We start from the raw sequence: 17967 nt of genomic DNA on the forward strand, positions 1-17967 counted from the left end.
CTTCCGCCCTGCAGTGGTATAGACAGGTAGGGGCTCACTCGTCTCCAGGCCACTGACAAAGAAGGATCCGATTGCCTCCGCTGCTCCCGACAGCACCAGAGACCGGCGGGAGGGGGCCCCTCCCAGCTCCAATAAAAAGTGATCTGCCGCAGACACCACTTTTATCTTGAAGCGGACCGCCCGCTCCTCAAGGAGGATACCGGGGTTATGGCAGCTAGCTGCGACCACAACGATAGACCTCTTCAAAGTAGCGGCATATAGCGACGGCGGGCGGTCCGGAAGTGGTTAAACAGTACAGACACTTATTTTCAATGTTTTGCAGGTATAGTTATGGAAAAGGTGCCAGCCTGAAGTGATGTAGCAGGACTTCATCTTTTGACAAATTAAAGTGGAACTTAAGTCAGAAAATGAACTGCATACACCAATGTCTCCACCAGAAATCCCCCTACTTGACGCGTTTCATCGCCATTGGCTCGCTTACAAGGACAGGGGAAGCCATGGATGAAGGCTGTCAGAATGCAATAGCCAGCAGTGGGAGATTCTTCCATCCATGCCGGTAACATGGCTGAACATGAGAAATCTAATAGTGTATAGCCAGGCTTGGGGGGGATGGCAAGTAAATCACTGAACATAATGTTTGTCGACGTTGAATCCCCTTATTTTGCTTCAGACAAAAACTGTAGCGTGTATAAATCTGTAGACTGTAATCTCCTTCAAGCGATAAGTACTCCGGGTATTACCGCATAATATGCTGGAACTGTATAAATACCAGACATAAATACCGTTCTTATGGTAATTTACTCCCATATATTCTGGAAATATATAAATCCAATTCTGACAATCTGTAGCAGCAAGAGCCCGCTGGCAGATTCTGTACGGTATGGGGACCGACTGCAACAGGACCGGAAGAAAAAAAAAAAAACATTAACCCTGAACTCCATGCAGGACTTGCTGTTGGGAGGGGCCACAATTTTGCCACCCAACAGACGCACCCTGCCCCAAGCTGCAATGCACAAATTTACGGCACATTTGTTGGCAAAAGTGGGGTTAAAACAGGCAGTGAGGAATGGTCGCATCACTTCCTTAAATCCCATCAGTAGCCTCCGAAGACCGGGCGTTAAAGGCAAGGGGGATTTAGATGCATGTTTAATCTATCCTTAACTGCTTAAAGTGGATGTAAACCTGATTTTTTATATATTTTTTCTTAATTAAGGCTTGCACCTTGTACAGCAGGGCTCGACAAAATCCGGGCGCCAGGTCGCAATTGCGACAAGAAATTGTGACCTGGCGCCCGCCGGTAATTGAGGCCGCAAAGCCGTGGACTCAATTACCGGCTGTTGCGGGCCCACCGCGATCGCAAGGTGGGGGCGCACGGAGGCACAGGTAATTGAGGCCGCGGCTTTGCGGCCTTGTGAAGTCCCAAGCTTCCTTCTGTGACATGGCGCCATCTGGTGGTGGCCGTTGGCATTACAAATAAAACAGCAGCTCTAATGTGTAATTTTTCACTGGTTTTCACTGCCATCTCCTTCCCTCCAATTAGAACCCCCAAACATTATATATATTTTTTATTCTAACACCCTAGAGAATAAAATGGCGATCGTTTCAATACTTTCTGTCACGCCGTATTTGAGCAGCGGTCTTACAAGTGCACTTTTTTTGGGAAAAAATACACGTTTTTTAATTAAAAAAAAATAAGACAACAGTAAAGTTATCCCAATTTTTTTTATGGAATTCATGGACAACCACACACCAAAATGAACCTAAAAAGGTAGCCTTTATTGGTGTAAAAATGATAAAAAAACACAGCAAGCAGTGGGGTAAAAAACTGACGCGTTTCGCACAGTGCTTACTCTAAGCACTGATTGTGCGAAACACGTCAGTATTTTACCCCACTGCTTGCTGTGCTGTGTTTTGTAGTACTTGTTATCCTTTTTACACCAATAAAGGCTACCTTTTTAGGTTTATTTTGGTGTGCGGCTGTCCATGAATTCCTTTCATTGATTTTTTGCCTTGTGCATTGCCAGCACCCACGGTCTTTGAGGATGACATTGATTGCTTATTGCATTTGCCTGGAGCGGCGGTCTCTTTTTCTCCAATTTTTTTTATATTATGAAAGATAATGTTACGCCGAGAAAATTGATACCCAACATGTCACGCTTCAAAATTGCATCCGCTCGTGGAATGCCGACAAACTTTTACCCTTTAAAATCTTCATAGGCGACGTTTAAAAAAAAATTCTACAGGTTGCATGTTTTGAGTTACAGAGGAGGTCTAGGGCTAGAATTATTGCTCTCGCTCTACCAATCGCGGCGATACCTCACATGTGTGGTTTGAATACCGTTTACATATGCGGGCGCTGCTCACGTATGTGTTGGCTTCTGCGTTAGAGCTCGTCGGGACGGGGCTCCTTTTCTGGCTCCTAACTTTTTTAGCTGGCTCCTAGATTCCAAGCAAATTTGTCAAACCCCGATATAGGGGAAACACGATCAATGATGTCACTAGTCCAGCCCCGCCCCCCTACAGTTAGAAACACATATGAGGTCACACTTAACCCCTTCAGCGCCCCCTTGTGGTTAACTCCCAAATTGCAATTGTCATTTTCACAGTAAACAATGCATTTTTATAGCATTTTTTGCTGTGAAAATTATAATTGTCCCAAAAATGTGTCAAAATTGTCCGATGTGTCCACCATAATGTCGCGGTCACGAAAAAAAAAAAAAAAAAAAAAGCTGATCGCCGCCATTAGTAGTAAAAAAAAAAAAAAAGTATTAATAAAAATGCTATAAAACTACCCCCTATTTTGTAAACACTATAAATTTTGCGCAAACCAATCGATAAACGCTTATTGCAATGTTTTTTTTTTACCAAAAAATAGGTAAAATAATACATATCGGCCTAAACTGAGGGGGGAAAAAAAAAAAAATTTATATATTTTTGGGGGATATTTATTATAGCAAAAAGGAAAAAATATTGCATCTTTTTCAGAATTGTCACTCTATTTTTGTTTATAGCACAAAAAATAAAAACCGCAGAGGTGATCAAATACCACCAAAAGAAATCTCTATTTGTGGGAAAAAAAGGACGCCAATTTTGTTTGGGAGCCACGTCGCACGACCGCGCAATTGTCAGTTAAAGCGACGCAGTGCTGAAACGCAAAACCTGCCCAGGTCCTTTACCTGCATTTTGGTCCGGGTCTTAAGTGTTAATTGCAAGTTTTCTAGGTAACTGAATTTGACTTGGTATCAGTTCCTTTATACCCCCTGTACAGCAGCACCCAGACTGGGGGGGGGGGGGGAATATAAGTCAATCAGGTGCGATAAATGCAAATATTACATTTGCAACAAAGGACATGCTGACAGGAGGAGAAAGCAATCTGCTGAGCCCATCAGTCTATAGAAGCTCCCTTTACTGTGATTATAGAGTCACAGCAACCTATGGTGTGTGTGTGTGTATATGTATTATGTATGTATGTATGTGTATATATATATATATATATATATATATATATATATATATATATATATATATATATATATATATATATATATATATATATATATATATATATATATATATATATATATATATATATATATATATATATATATATATATATATATATATATATATATATATATATATAGCAGCCTATCCATTTCAATGGGCTGTCTTGCATGCAGAAACACAGGAAAAGAATTCCCTCCCCCCCCCCCGCGGCGAGCTGCATGGTACTGCTGAAATATGTAGTTTGACACTCGCGAAAACCCGATGTGCACAGCTGCCTTTAGGAATCAAACATGCCATTTGGACATCTGCAGGAATTTTTTTTATTAAAATACCCCGGCCTAAATTTTTGATACAGTGATTGCAGAATGGATTGTTCTTGAAAGAAGATTTGGTAAATGTCATTCAATTGTTAGCATGATTTTCCATCTATGGCCACCATAAATTTACACTTGAAGTTGTCATTGTTGCACATCAGAAAATAAACCTCTGGCAGCTCGCTTTTCAGAGGCATTTGACAAGCCTATGCCCATGTAAACAAGGCATACCAGCGTTCTGTCAGAGAGGAAGATGGAGATCTTGTGTTTCTGCTAAGCAGAAACACGGATCTCGGTTTTCCCCCAGTCAAAGCCTCTCCCCACACAATTAGCAAGCACTCCCAGGGAACACATTTACCCTTTGATCACCCTGATGTTGTTAACCCCTTCCCTGCCAGTGTCATTTATACAGTAATCAGTGCATTTTTTAGCACTGACCACTGTATTGGTGTCACTGGTCCCCAAAAAGTGTAAATTATTGTCCGATTTGTCCGCTACAAAAAAATAAAAATAAATAAACTGATGTAGAAATTAGAGATTTTTTACATTTTTTTTTATTGGGAAAAGCCTCGCATTACTGTGTGGAGTTACAGACAGAAGAACAGGAAGTTAGGATTTCTCAGAAGAAATAAGGACATTTAAAAGCAAAATTGAAGGATGAGGTAAGTGAAGGAGGACTGCACTAAGGTAAAGGAAGCTATTTAGGAAACATTTTTTTACCTTTACAACCCCTTTTAATGAAGGTACAACATTTAGAAACGTATTGCTACACTAATGCACGGTCGAATTTCAAACAAATTTTCTTTTTCGAAAATCAGAAAGTTCATTTTTTTTTGATCCGTTGATGCCACCATTGATTTTCGAAATTCGGACGACCAAGCCTTCATGTTGCTCCAGAAAAAGAATTTTCGTGGCCGGGAAAATTCTTTTCTCTCCGGGAATTTTCTTTTCTTGCACATGCACATTTTTTTTTCCTATTACATTTCATTTCTCGCACGATTCTCCCATCATTGATTAGAAATAGTTTGTTTTTCAAAAAAAATTTGACATGTCCGATTCCTCAAATATGATTGCCGCACGAAAACCGGCTGTTGCTGCAGCCCACTAATGGTGCGAAATTCGTACAGAAATTCTTTGATGTGATTTTCGAAAGACAATTCTTTTGAAATTCGAACAGTGTATGGCCGGCTTTAGAGGTGCCTCTCTTCTCTTTTATACCCTGTAAAAAAAATGATTGATATACAAGTGCTTTGGATTACAAGCATGTTTCTGGAATGAATTATGCTCGAAAACCAAGATTTTACTGTAATAATAAAGAGAAGCACGTTTTGAGACTGAACCCAAAGAAGTTACATACATCAAGCAACCTTTAAAAAAGGACAGCTATGCCCCTAGTGGTACTTTTTATGTATGCATTTGGTTCCATGTAGTATTCTGTGCGTCACCAAACAGCCACCAGCTGCGCAAAGCCGATAGACGAATGTCAGGTCTGAAATTCTCAAAAAGTGTTACACCACATCCCGAGCCGACCACAGTGGTGGTGCCCGCTTATCAGACCACAAACCGGAGTTTTTTTTTTGTAATAAAGGTTTATTCGATGAAAAGTAGAATACAAAAGCATGAAGGTTGCAGAAGTCAAATTCAAACAAATAAAAATGTCATAGAGGACAGGGTTTGACAAATGTGCTTGGAATCTAGGAGCCAGCTTAAAAAGTTAGGAGACAAAACCCCCCCCCCGTCCCGTCCCGCCAAGCTCGCGCACAGAAGCAAACGCATACGTGAGTAGCGCCCTAGACCTCCTCTAACTCAAAACATGCCATCTGTAGAATTTTTTAAACGTCGCCTATGGAGATTTTAAAGGGAAAAAGTTTGTCGCCATTCCACGAGCGGACGCAATTTTGAAGCGTGACATGTTGGGTATCAATTTACTCGGCGTAACATTATCTTTCACAATATAAAAAAAAAATTGGGCTAACTTTACTGTTGTCTTATTTTTTAATTAAAAAAAGTGCGCTTGTAAGACCGTTGCGCAAATACGGTGATACAGAAAGTATTGCAACGACCGCCATTTTATTCTCTAGGGTGTTAGAATAAAATAAATATATATATATTATGTTTGGGGGTTCTAATTAAAGGGAAGGAGATGGCAGTGAAAAAAGACATTAGAACTGCTGTTTTTTGCTACTTGTAATGTAATCTGTAATGCCAACGGCCACCACAAGATGGCCACTCCTAGATTCCTTCTGCAGGCCTCAGCTTCCTTCTGTGAAGGCCGCAAAGCCACGGCCTCAATTACCGGCCGGCCCGCGCCATCTGAGCTATAAGGGCTTATTCACATGTGCAGCTACACTGTAGACCAGGGGTCTTCTAACTATAGCCCTCCAGTTGTTCAGGAACTACAATTCCCATCATGCCCAGTCATGTCTGTGAATGTCAGTGTGTTACAAGGCCTCATGGGATGTGTAGTTCTACAACAGCTGGAGGGCTGTAGTTTGAGGATCCCTGCTGTAGACCCTCTGAAAAGTGATCCTCTGCTGTGGATTGCTTTTCAGAGGTGTGACAAGAGTCCATCTCAGGAGTGAACAAAGAGAGGGTGGTTACATTCCTACATACAGTAGGACCATAGCGAACTAACGTAGCCACCCTCTAGCTGGAAGTCAGATGCCAGCAAAATAAAAGGAATGTTTAGATTTGGAGGAGGCTGGGAGAAATAGAAGGTTTAGGAGTCAGGAATATATACATGAATAGAATTGTTCACCGAGTGGGTGGTCCTGTCAGCCCCCTCTTCTGCCTGATTGGATACAAATTGGATTGATTAGGTGTGTCCTCCTATTACAAACGTTCTGGTAAAGACATTGGAAAATTGTTAGCCAATCAGCTGCAGCCTTGGTTCGGGTATCTGGACAAGATGGTGAGATTTGTTTATATCTATGTGGATGGAGGCATTCCTTTTTTTCTATTTGGTATACTGACCGAGTAAAATTAAAAAAACAGTGATCAGCTTTCGGCCAGCTTCTTCTACCATTGTTGGGTCAGAGGCAATTATGGAAAGCGCAACCTGCGCCGAGCCAATCAGAATTTTTTCTATATATATATATATATATATATATATAATATATATATATATATATATATATATATATATATATATATATATCTTACATACCGCCACCAGTCAGTCTGATCATTATATGACGATGCTGTGCTGCACTGGTGACCGTACGCAAGATTTTTTTTTTTTTTTTAAATGCAAATTATTTTTTATTTATTCCCCCCCCCCCCCCCCCATCTCATAATTTTTCAAAAAATTACAACAAAAACAATTACAACTTTAAAATAAATAACTCATAATTCCTCTTACTAAACACCTTGGATTGTCTACTTTCCAAAAAGGGGGTCATTGTGGGGGGTTGTTATCTCTTATCCTGGCATTTTTGATCCTCAAGAAATAATAGGCTGTCCGTACATCAGGAATAATCAATTTTCAGATCTATCCCATAGTTTGTGAATTCTAGAACTTTCCTACAGACTAAAGAATATACATTGATTTGTGTTATTTTCACCAAAGAAATCTGGCAGAATACACTAGGGCCCAAATTTATGTAGAAAGATTTTTTATTTACAAAATTTTATAACCGAAACAAAGAATCACTACTGGGGATTTTATCTTTTTTTTTTTTTTTTTTTAAGGTGAATGAATTTTGGGGAAACAAATATGCATGTATATGTATATATTTGTATATATTTGTTTCCCCAAAATCCATTCACCTTAAAAAAAAAAAAAAAGATAAAATCCCCAGTAGTGATTAAAGGAGAAGTAAGCTTGTTTGGCTGCACTTCTCCTATGGGTTACAGGAGTGTGACCCATTATCAGCAGACAGCAGACTGAATCCTGCTGTCAGCTGATGTCACAGAGCCGGTTTAGGCTCGATAATGGAATCGGGATCCAACCACATGCCTGAACCGAACCGCTGAGAGCCTGAGCCGGCCATTCCCACCCCCTCCACAGCCCACCATTCGGGGGGAGGAGCAGAGCAGACAGCGGTAACTGACAGTCCTCAGCTCTCTACATATCTAAACCGAACCGCTGAGAGCCTGAGCCGGCCATTCCCACCCCCTCCACAGCCCACCATTCGGGGGGAGGAGCAGAGCAGACAGCGGTAACTGACAGTCCTCAGCTCTCTACATACCTAAACCGAACCGCTGAGAGCCTGAGCTGGCCATTCCCACCCCCTCCACAGCCCACCATTCGAGGGGGGAGGAGCAGACAGAGGTAACTGACAGTCGCCAGCTCTCTGCTCAGGGAGCCGTGAGAACCGATCCATCAGCAGTGTTTGATGGCTCGGTTCTCAGTGTTAGAGCTGGCAGGGAACAGATGCAGCATCCACCTAGGCAAGTACGATTCTGAAAAAAAAAAAAAAAAAAAAAAAAAAATATACTTCCCTTTTAAATCCCACCAAAAGCTCCATTTGTGTTCAAAAAAATTATATGGGTACAGTGTTGCATGACTGCGCAATTATGTCATTCACAATGTGACAGCGCTGAAAGCTGAAAATGTTTCTGGGCAGGAAGAGGGAAAGGAAATGTGTCTGGTACCGAAGTGGCTAAATTAGGTCAACATGCAGGTAAGCGGTAAAACTGCAGCTCAACCCCCTGGTTTTACACCCCCCCCCCCCCCCCCCCCATGGCTGTGAATGAGCAAGAACAGCACGGGCTTCTTCTACTACCGTTTAATCAGAGGCAATTGGTTAAACCAAAATCAGCTCACAGCAAACCAGATGACTTCTAAATCAGGACTCGCTCACACCACACCACATTGCACAGAAGACACACGAGCACCGACATGCGTTTTTTTTTTTTCTGTACCGTCCAAATCAAGAATCAAACTACTTTTTAAATCTTCTAGACTGTAAGCTCTAATGAGCGGGGCCCTCTGATCCCTCCTCCTGTATTGAATTGTATTGCAATTGTACTGTCTGTCCTCATGTTGTAAAGCGCTGCGCAAACTGTTGGTGCAATATAAATCCTGTATTATAAAATAATAATTCAACGCACTTATGCTGGCCATATACTATACGAAAAATCGTCCAAATCCAATTTTTGAAAAACGAACATTTGGCTGTGAGCGCAAACGACAGTGCCATCATGTAAAGACCGATAAATCATTCGATGGACATAAATTAATCTTTTTTTTTTTTTTACATATACCTAGTGCAGGCAGTTCGGACGGGTTAACCTTTCAATTTATTGTTCGTTCGGCAGAAAATTTCCCAACTTACTGTATTTATCGGCGTATACCGCGCACTTTTTTCCCCTTAAAATAAGGGGAAAATCGTGGCTGCGCGATATACGCTGATACCCGCGCTGTGATTGGACGCCGCCGCTGACATATACCGAGCGCAGTACACTCGGGTACACTTGGCCAGGCTCGGCTCCGCTCGCGGTCACGCCCTGTGCCGCCTCCTAGCCTGTATGTGAGAGGAGCCGAGCGTGCCCGAGTGTACTGCGCTCGGTATATGTCGGTGGCATTCAAACACAGCGCGGGAAGCGGGGGATCGGCCCGAAAACAGCGCGGGAGAAGTGGGGAGGACACCACCGGACCGGACAAGGCCGCCGGGCAACTGTAAGTAACTGTATCTGTAAATTGTCAGTATTTCTTTTTTTTTTTTCCCTAGGATTCTCCTCTAGGTTTGGGGTGTGCGCTATACGCCGGTGCGCGCTACAGAGCAATAAATACGGTATTTGTTTTTTCAGCTCAAATTGTCCCAATGATTATCGATTTTGTACCCATTTACTGGCCGAAAAATGAACAAACTGTTTAAATGACCAAATTTCGGGCCGATTTTTCGTACAGTGTATGGCCAGCATTAGGCTTCATTCACATCTATTAATGTCAATGGGCTGCCCTATGGTTAACAACTCGCCAAAAAATAAAAAAAAACACACAACAAAGGGGCAGGGCCGATCCGCCCTATACGCAGACTATGCAAGTTGCGGAGGGCCCCCAGATTTATTCAGGGCCCCGCTGGGAAGTATGGAGTTTCTATTTGCATCGTCGATTCCTAACCGGAACAATGGCCGCCGCCGCTGTCCAAGTATCCGCCCGTGGCGCTGAACATTGACAATGTAGAAGTAGCGAGTCAGACGTCAGGTGACGTCAGTGAGACGGCCGCCGCTAATGCTTATGGGAGCTGTAGTCCACGAGCAGCTAAGTGCTGAAGCTCCTTGCTCCTGGGGAGGTGGAGTCAGTCACTCTGAGGAGAGGAGAGCGGCACAGCTGTGGTGACTGTCAGATTTTATTTTCCCTGCCAATGCCTTTTGGAAACGGTAGGACTAGGAGGTGAATGTTATATGTGTAAAAAAAAAAAACCTGAATGTTATGTGGTAAAAAAAAAAAACCTGAATGTTATGTGGTAAAAAAAAAAAAACTGAATGTTATGTGGTAAAAAAAAAAACCTGAATGTTATGTGGTAAAAAAAAAAAACCTGAATGTTATGTGGTAAAAAAAAAAACCTGAATGTTATGTGGTAAAAAAAAAACTGAATGTTATGTGGTAAAAAAAAAACCTGAATGTTATGTGGTAAAAAAAAAAAAACCTGAATGTTATGTGGTAAAAAAAAAAAAAACCTGAATGTTATGTGGTAAAAAAAAAAAAACCTGAATGTTATGTGGTAAAAAATACCCTGAATGTTATGTGGTAAAAAATACCCTGAATGTTATGTGGTAAAAAAAAAAACTGAATGTTATGTGGTAAAAAAAAAAACCTGAATGTTATGTGGTAAAAAAAAAAAAAACCTGAATGTTATGTGGTAAAAAAAAAAAAAACCTGAATGTTATGTGGTAAAAAATACCCTGAATGTTATGTGGTAAAAAATACCCTGAATGTTATGTGGTAAAAAAAAAACCTGAATGTTATGTGGTAAAAAAAAAAACCTGAATGTTATGTGGTAAAAAAAAAAAAACCTGAATGTTATGTGGTAAAAAAAAAAAAAACCTGAATGTTATGTGGTAAAAAATACCCTGAATGTTATGTGGTAAAAAAAAAAACCCTGAATGTTATGTGGTAAAAAAAAACCCTGAATGTTATGTGGTAAAAAAAAAAACCTGAATGTTATGTGGTAAAAAAAAAAACCTGAATGTTATGTGGTAAAAAAAAAAACCTGAATGTTATGTGGTAAAAAAAAAACTGAATGTTATGTGGTAAAAAAAAAACCTGAATGTTATGTGGTAAAAAAAAAAACCTGAATGTTATGTGGTAAAAAAAAAAAACCTGAATGTTATGTGGTAAAAAATACCCTGAATGTTATGTGGTAAAAAATACCCTGAATGTTATGTGGTAAAAAAAAACCCTGAATGTTATGTGGTAAAAAAAAAAACCCTGAATGTTATGTGGTAAAAAAAAAAACCCTGAATGTTATGTGGTAAAAAAAAACCCTGAATGTTATGTGGTAAAAAAAAAACCCTGAATGTTATGTGGTAAAAAAAAACCCTGAATGTTATGTGGTAAAAACAAAACCCTGAATGTTATGTGGCAATGGCCAATGGTTTACATAGCTCACGGTATCTCGGGTCAGATAGAGGGCCCCTTAGCAGAACTGTGCTTAGGGCCCCAGAGAGGTCAGGATCGGCACTGCAAAGGGGCCATGCGTTTTGTCACGTTATTAACCACTTATGGACCCCTCACTGTATATATACGTCATTTTTTTAAAGATGGATATCTTGGTAACGGCAGCCACTGCCACAACCGAGCTAGCCATCTTTTCAGTGAGCGGTCCTCTAAACGATAACGGTGGTCTCCGTGGCGGATTCACCGCGAGATCACCATTAACAGCGGCGGGAGAGGGGGCCCCCTCCGCTTACCGGAGCCGTCGGCAGCGGCGGAGGCGATCGGGTCCTTCCTCCTGCTCGGCTGGGATACGAGAGAGCAAGATGGCCCCCACCCATCTCCATAGCAGGGCGGAACGTCACTTCGGCCCATGCTTCTTAAAGGGAAATGTTCTTGATGTCATTTTTTCAAATGACACTTTATTTTTATTTTTTTGCATTTTAGTGTAAATATGAGATCTGAGGTCCCAGAGCTCATATTTAAGAGGACCTGTCATGCTTTTTTCTATTACAATGTTAACATTCCTTGTAATAGGAATAAAAGTGATTTTTTTTTTTTTTTTTTTTTTGTAAAAAAATAATAAATAAGAAAATATTAAAAAAATGTTTTAAAGCGCCCCGTCCCGACGAGCTCGCGCGCAGAAGCGAAGCATACGTGAGTAGCGCCCGCATATGAAAACGGTGTTCAAACCACACAAGTGAGGTATCACTGCGATCGTTAGAGCGAGAGCAATAATTCTAGCCCTAGACCTCCTCTGTAACTCAAAAGATGCAACCTATAGAATTTTTTTAAACGTCGCCTATGGAGATTTTTAAGGGTAAAAGTTTGACGCCATTCCACGAGCAGGCACAATTTTAAAGCGTGACATGTTGGGTATCATTTTACTCGGCGCAACATTATCTTTCACAATATAAAAAAAAAAAAAAAAAAAAAAAAAAAAATTGGGTTAACTTTACTGCTGTCTTATTTTTTAATTAAAAAAAAAAAAGTGAATTTTTTCCCCCAAAAAAAATTGTGGAATTTTTTGTGCGTTCCTCCACGCTACGCTATTCCAGAACCCACACCAACGCACTGAGATTTTTTTATTTTTTCCCCCCAGCACCATGCTACTGTAAGATAAACGCATTAATTGTAGGTGATCTTGCGTGCGTTCCTCCGAAACAGCCTGAAGCGTGCCACGTTGGACGCACACCTACGCTATTCCAGAATGCACAAGATTTTTTTTTTCCCCCAGCACCATAAGTCTTTAAGATGAGTACATTTATTTAAATGTTTTGTATAATTTGTGTGCGTTCGACGCTACTCTATTCCAGAACAAACACCAACGCATCGAGATTTTTTTTTTCCCCCTCCAGCACCATGCCTCTGTAAGATAAGCGCATTAATTGTGGGTGATCTTGCATGCGTTCCTCCGAAACAGCCTGAAGCGTGCCACATTGACACACGCTTACGCCATTCCTCAATGCACAAGATTTACCATGTCTGTAAAATGAGTAAAAAATGTTTGCGTAACTTCGTGTGCGTTGCTCAACGGCTATTCTTTTCCAGAACCCACACCAACGCACAAGATTCCCCCCCCCCCCCCCGGCACCATATGTCTAAGATAAGATATTAATTATGGGCGTTTCTCCAGAACAACCTGAAGCATGCTGCGTTGACGCACACCTACGTTATTTCAGAACGCACACCAACACCATATATCTGTAAGATGAGTAAATGTATTTTTTTTTTTTTGTGTGTGTGTAATTTTGCGTGCGTTCCTCCAAACCAGCAAGAAGCATTTCGCCGACGCATTCCTACACTTTTCCTGAACGCACACCAGCACACAGAGATTTGTATTTTTCCCCCAGCACAATGCGTCTGTAAGATAAGCGCATTAATTGTGGGTGACCTTGCATGCGTTCCCGCCAAAACAGCCTGAAGCATGCCGCGTTGACGCATGCCTACGCTATTGCAGAACGCACACCAATGCACAAAGATTTTTTTTGTCCTCTCAACACCCTATGTCTGTAAGATGAGTTTATTTATTTTGCATAATTTTGCGTGCGTTCCTCCAAACCAGCCTGAAGCATCTCGTTGACGCAATCCTACGCTTTTCCTGAACGCAAACCAATGCACAAAGATTTTATTTTTTTCCCCAGCGATGTGCGTCTGCAAGATAAACGCATTAATTTAAGGTGATCTTGCGTTCCTCCAAAACAGTCTGAAGCATCTCGTTGACGCACGCCTACGCTATTCCTGATCCTACACCAACGCACCGATATTCCCCCCCCCCCAGCACCATGCGTCTGTAAGATAAGAGCATTTTTTTGTGGGGGATTTTGCGTGCGTTCCTCCAAAATAGCCTGAAACGCATTACTTTGACGCATTCCTACGCTATTCCAATACACAAGAATTTTTTATTTTATTTTTTTGTGCCCATCCTGTGCCAATCAACACCCAGGGCGTGAGCGAGTTCTTTATAATGTACAGGGGGATCTGATGTGGAGATTCTACATTATACAGAATAATAAAAAGTTAAGGAAGAGCCCTGCAGGCTACCAAATCCTATCAGCCAATCAGAGCCCAGCAAAGTTCTCCCTAAACTTCTCCTATGTAGGATATAGTGAGGGGGAGGGGAGGGTGTACTGAGTGTCACTCCTAATAACTTTCCCCGAACTACACCGGACCCAACACACCGTTCCTGTCCGATCTCCCCCCTCCTCCTCCTTCTCCCCTCTCTACCGACCCAACACCGATCACATGCTACGATCCCCGACGTCTGTGTGCACACATGGCTGCCATGTATCGGCATTACCTCCCACAGCTCCGTCCGTGCCCGGCTGGATGGCTCCCCTCCTCCTCCTGCGCTAAGCTCGGTGCCAGCCTGCAGCCCGTGAGCGGATCCGCCGCAGACTACAACTCCCAGCAGGCGCAGCGCGCTGTTCAAAGTGTTTAAACTTTATTCATGGCACACAAGTCAAGGCTGACGTGGCTGCGTTAGGGGAGCTCCGCCCCCTTCGAGTCATTTCTGCAGGTTAACCTGTTGTGTGCTCACTGGACACTCAGCACGGAGCATTGTACAGAATGGACAGTCACAACCATGACTTGTACTCCTCATTCACCTCATAATAAACCACGTTATAATAAAACTCACATTCAAATCTCACATGATTACCCCCCTCAGCAGCTGATTTAATCACTGAGGCCTCATTTACATATTGCAGAGCGGGAACAAGCATTTTCTCATACACGGTTTTCAAATCGCAATTCTCATGCGGTTTTACGCATCGCATAGGGGCAGCCCCATAGGCGTGCGCAGCCAATTGCATTAGGGTGTGCACCCCAAAGCCTAAACACACATCGCAGTGGCGGCCTGTCCATTAGGAATGCACAGGCGCCAGGCCGGTCGGAACAGGACAGGCAAAACAAGCAACTGCTTGTGGCCTCGAGCTGGCCTGGGGCCCCAGCAGAGCGCCGCCGCTCTGCCGCTTTCTATAAATGCTGCAGCCTGTAGCGTGGCCGAGCTCCTTTTCTAATTCCTCCTGCAGTCCGGCCGGGTACCGTAACCGCGTGGTACAGGAGATTCAGTTTCCTGTTCCCGGCCGGACTGACAGGAAGTGCACACACTCAGTGCTCACTTCTTTTCAGTCTGGCCGGGAACAGCAAACTGAATCTTCTGCAGCACGGTATGCGGTAAGGGGGGGTAAAAAGAACATGGGGGGGGAGCCGGGGAGGCAGTCAGAAGAAGTACTAGCTGACGTTCGGCAGCAGCAGCCGTATGCGGCGGTATGCGGTAGGGAAGGGGGCAGCAGCTGTATTCAGCAGTATGCAGTGGGGAGTGGGGGTTTAAAAAGAACATGGGGGGGGGCAGTCAGAAGAAGTACTAGCCGGTTTATAGCAGAATAACTAACCCCCCCCCCTTCTCAACTTGGGACTCAGCGACACCCCCTCCCCTGCTTCTTGCCTGGGGCCCCCAAATTCCTTCAAACGGCTCTGACGGGCCCGGCCTCGTCTATCAAGCCACCCTCCTTTATGTATAATAGATAGATTCATGCATAGCACAAATCTATCCATGGCCGCCACGGTCACCCCTATTCATGTGTCTGGACCCTTTCAGGACGCCGGGTGCCTGAATTAGACCACTTTCACGCCTTTTCAGGCGCTTTCACGCCCAAAAAAAAAGAGCCTGAAAAGCTTCCGAAAACGTATTTCCATTAAAATCAATGAATGCTTTCACACTGGGGCAGTGCGCTGACAGGGGTGTGAAAAAACACCCCTCTCCATTGAAATGAATTGAAAGCTCTTCAAAAGTGCCTGGAAAGCGCTCAGTGTTTTACTGGCAGTTTTTCAAGCGCCTCAGTGTGAAAGAGGCCTTACAGGGGATGTTTTTTTGAAGCGCAAGGTTTTAATAGGCTTCAAAATAGGATGGGCTCGGAGAGCAGAGCATTGCGCCATGAGCCCACCCAAGCAACAGCAAATACATTGGCCACGTCATTGGGTTTGATTGACAGCAGCGGGAGCCAATGACTGTTATTTTTATAATTATTATTTGTTTTTTTCTAGTAATTGCGGCAATCTGCAATTTTTATCGGGACTGTGACATTGCAGCGGACAGATAAGACACTTTTGACACTTTTTTTGGGACCATTGATATTTATACAGCGATCGGTGCTAAAAATAGCCACCAATTACTGTATAAATGTCATTGACAGGGAAGGAGTTAACACAAGGGGTTAAATGTGTTACCTATAGAGTGTTTCTAATTGTCGAGGGATGGGACTGCCTGGGGGAGGAGACCGATTGTTGTTCTTAAGCATTAGGAATAACTGATCAGTCTCCTCACCTCTGAGGCCTTGTACACATGACCGAACATCCGCGGACATGTCCGACCGTGTGTAGGGCCTAGCGGACAGTTTTCCGGCCTAGCGGACAGGTTTCCAGCGGACAAAAGTTTCTTAGCATGCTAAGAAACTTGTCCGCTGGAAACATGTCCGTCGGACATGTCCGCTGGTTAGTACGTCTAACCAGCGGACCGAAATCCCGCGCATGCGTCGAATTGATTCTACGCATGCGTGGAAGCATTGAACTCCCGTGTTTGAGAACGTCTGTGTCTTCTACGTCACCGCGTTCTCTGTCCGCGGGGATTTTGGTCTGATGGTGTGTACACACATCAGACCAAAAGCTCCCAGCAGACATGTCCGATGAAAATGGTCCGCGGACCTTTTCATCGGACATGTCTGCTCGTGTGTACAGAGCCTGACAGAACGGATATCTGTCTATTTACAGTGACCTCCATTCTGCCTTTCTCAGGAGCGATCGCAGGTGCCTGGCAGACATCGCAACTGCCGGGCACGCGCATCGACTCTATCATCATGCCCCCTAGTGCTCTTAAAGTGGCCAAAGTACAGTTATGACTGCTCGCCTAGGGGAGCCAACCTGCCGCAGTTAAACTGCGGTGGCTGTTCCTCAAGCAGTTAACCACTTGCCAACCAGTCGTCATCATTATATTGCGGCAGGTCGTCACGATCCCGTGAACCGTCGTAGATGTATGTCGGCCACTTTAAGCGGGATAGCAGGCGCACGCGCGGGGTTGCCGATGCTTGTGACCGGCGGTCGCGATGACTGCCGGCCACGAGCGATCGCGGGCTTGATAGGCAGAACAGGGACGTGTGTGTGTAAACACACACATCCCAGTTCTGTCAGGAGAGGAGAGGCAGATCGTGAGTTCCTAATAGCTAGGAACCACGATCTGTCATCTCCTATAGTGAGTTACCCCCCACCCACAGTTAGAACACAGGAACACAGTTAACCTCTTGATCGCCCCCTAGTGTTAACCCCTTCCCTGCAAGTGACATTTACACAGTAATCAGTGCATTTTTATAGCACTGATCAGTGGATAAATGACAATGGTCCCAAAAATGTGTCAAAATTGTCCGCCATAATGTTGCAGTCCTGATAAAAATCGCAGATCGCCGCCATTTCTTGTAAAAAATAATATTAATTAAAATGCCATAAATCTATCCCCTATTTTGTAGATGCCATAACATTTGCGCAAACAATCAATAAATGCTTATTGTGATTCTTATTACCAAAAATATGTAGAAGAATACATAGCGGCCTAAACTGAGGAAAACATTTACGAAATATTGTGTTTTTTTTTCAAAATAGTCACTCTTTTTTTGTTTATAGCGCAGAAAATAAAAACTACAGAGATGATCAAATACCACCAAAAGAAAGCTATATTTGTGGGGAAAAAAGGACGTCAATTTTGTTTGGGTACGGTGTCGCACGACCGTGCAATTGTCAGTTAAAGCGATGCAGTGCCGTAACGCAAAAAATGGCCTGGTCATTAAGCAGCCAAATCTTTCGGGGCTGAAGTCGTTAAAGATCTATAACTTAACACTGGGCGATTTCTTATTAATTATAATTGTGCCCCCCCCCCCTCCAGCTAACCAGAGGGCTTTGTTCTTCCTCTATTGCTAAACTGCTTGATTGTGAGAAACTGCTAGTTATCTATGGAACTACCCAGGGCCGCCATCAGGAATTTTGGGTCCCCTT

At 43.1% G+C, this 17967-nt stretch overlaps 1 long non-coding RNA gene across 1 annotated transcript in view; it reads right to left on the reverse strand.

The window, feature by feature from the left end:
- The window catches only part of LOC120928984, a 68922-nt gene extending 54549 nt beyond the window's left edge, over window positions 1-14373 (reverse strand). Inside the window, exon 1 of the long non-coding RNA XR_005747331.1 lies at window positions 14225-14373. This is a non-coding gene — a long non-coding RNA (uncharacterized LOC120928984). The remainder of the gene's footprint in view (window positions 1-14224) is intronic.
- Between the last annotated feature and the right edge of the window lie 3594 nt (window positions 14374-17967).

The sequence above is a fragment of the Rana temporaria genome, chromosome 2, assembly GCF_905171775.1.
Source record: "Rana temporaria chromosome 2, aRanTem1.1, whole genome shotgun sequence".
Classification (NCBI taxonomy): domain Eukaryota; kingdom Metazoa; phylum Chordata; class Amphibia; order Anura; family Ranidae; genus Rana; species Rana temporaria.